Below are 2,525 nucleotides of genomic sequence, written 5' to 3'. Positions count from 1 at the left end.
TGAGTGGAAATACCCTTGTACAAGTATTTAAGATAATGAAAATATAATTAAAAAATGGTGACATCTGATCTTAAATTCTATTTCCATTTCTTTTAAAAATAAAATTATTTGCTCTATAATTTGATCAGAGGGATGGATTTTGTGACTAGCTAGATCATTGCACATCTGTCTCTCTCCCTCTTATGGTTCTCATAGGTAATATGATTGCTCCATAATTATCCTAATTTATTTTGCTTTTATATTTTTTAGTTGCATCATTTCACATTCTTCTGTCATTTCCCAATTCATTTACATATAAGACATTATTTCCTATTTTCTCATTTCTAGAATAAGCTGCACATGAAGACACCACTGGTCCTCATTTTCAGTCTGTCCCTTTGAATACGGAGGAAAATCTTTCCTCTGCTCTCTACCAAATCCCTACTCTCCAGTTAGAATAATTTAGAATAGTAAAAATGAAAAAAAGAGAAAATAAATAATAGTGAAAAAATGATGCAGAAAATTCACAGAATTTTTCTGACTAATTCATGCAATGTGAACTATTGGGGAAATACATGGACAGCTCATCCTCACTGGCACTCAAATTCTCTGGTTAGGCAATTCTGATGAAATTGAGGAACAAGAGGAAAAAGTGAGAAATGTTATCAATTGCAAGAAAAAAAATGATGAAAGATTCAAGCAAATTTCTTCTTTGCTGAAAATAATCGCCTTACTACAGTGCAGAGACTACTTTCCAGAAAGGTCACTCATGTGAGTACTAGGGATAATGATGAGTATATCCCTCTTCATCGAGAAGCCTACAGTGGACACTTAGACATTGTCCATTAGTTGGTGGCTCAAAGCGGATATTCATGTAATAACTGTGAATGGCTGGACACCCCTGCACAGTACTTATACATGGAATATTACCAGAGTGGCTTCTTTATTTCATCATGATGCAGACACCAATGGCCAAACTAAAGGCCTCTTGACCCCCTTGTATCTTGCTGCTGGGAATAGATATAGCAAAGATACGCTGGATCTCCTTCTATTTAACCATTATATCAAACCAGATCTGAAGCACAACTTGGAAGAAACTGCATTTGATCTTGCCAAGAGGATAAGTATGTATCACTACCTTTTTGAAGTTGTGGAAGGCTGTACAAATTGTTCTCCTAAGTCCTAATGGCTTGGGTAAGTTTCTTAAATTTCAAAATTGCCAGTCCGTCACATCTGTTCATACAAAATATTTTCACAATACAAAGCAACAGCAATATCTTACTTTAAAAATTCATGGATTCCATGGTGTTCTTCCAAGTGAATTGCCTGACTTTGATGTCAAAATATATTCGAGTTGTTTGTATACATCAATAATGATTTCTATAAAGTTTGTGATTTTTTAAATCAGAAATAATTTTAACTTATCTGTTAAAATGAGTAGTAGAGAAACTAAAGATATTACTGGTGCTTGTCTGAAAAAAGTATATTTTAAAAGATTTAATATTCTGTTTGTATAATGTCCATAATCTATTTCTTTCTCTCCTAGATAAAATAGTTTGAATTCGACATTGTTTTATAATATATAGGTTCATTAATAAATGTGTCCTTTCAGATTGCTTTCCATATGGAAACAGTTTAAGATTCCTTTAATTCCTAGGTCCTTATAGAATTTTATTTTTTTGGGATAAAATGACAATGTTATCTTATTTCAAAAGTTTTATAAAGGTTATGTTATGTAAAGGCTTTTCTAAAAAGGTGAAGATTGAATATGCTGATGACAAAATAACTGTTATTTCTACTATTTACATGTATTATTGCACTTGTATATTTGTAATCAACTTTTTAATAACGGTTTTTCATTTCTTGCATCTGAAGAATGAAAAAATATGTAATACTTCACAAATTTTCATATCTTCCTTGTGCAAAAGCAATGTTAATCTCTGTATTGTAATTCTGGTAGACGAGCTGCTGAAGCATGTAGTATCCTGTAAATTTAAGTAGTTAATGATGCAATCTTAAGACAGGCATATATTCTAGATTACCTATTTGTAACAAGGAAACCTTATTGTTCCCATATTTGCTATTCATCTTATTTCTGTAAAATTCTGTGTATGGTGGAAAAAACTTATATTGTTTGTTCGATTGCTCACATTTGCAATTTTTGTCAATAACTATTTTAAGTCTTTTTCATTTGAAATTTGATCATACTTTGAAGCCTTTATAGCTACGTCCAAAGGTGATGGATTTTTAAGTACTTATTTATTAATTGATTTAGCTTTGTGGAGGTAATGGATTCAAAGTAAGCCATGCTTAAGAGCTATTTCTAAAATCCTGCAGCTTAAAATTTACCAAATGAGGTCTTACTGGCACAAATGTCTGCCTGACCCATTACCCTTGCTCCATGTAGGAACAGACCAATCAGATCATATTACCCTGACAGCATAAATTGTCTTATTGGAGCAAAACTAATCTTAGTTACAAATGATCATAGAGTGACGAACAGGTCAGACAAAGCTGGGCGCTGGTGGCTCATGCCTGTAATCCTA

The 2,525-nt window shown here is 32.4% G+C and overlaps 1 pseudogene; it reads right to left on the bottom strand.

Moving 5' to 3' along the window:
• Positions 1-1,859: 1,859 nt before the first annotated feature.
• Positions 1,860-1,956, bottom strand: LOC122122105 (annotated as a pseudogene).
• Positions 1,957-2,525: the final 569 nt, after the last annotated feature.

Source organism: Dipodomys spectabilis, unplaced genomic scaffold, assembly GCF_019054845.1.
Source record: "Dipodomys spectabilis isolate Male_0828 unplaced genomic scaffold, ASM1905484v1 ptg000203l, whole genome shotgun sequence".
Lineage (NCBI taxonomy): Eukaryota > Metazoa > Chordata > Mammalia > Rodentia > Heteromyidae > Dipodomys > Dipodomys spectabilis.
Note: the sequence above shows the minus strand (reverse complement) of the source record. Positions and strands in the feature narration are given on the sequence as shown.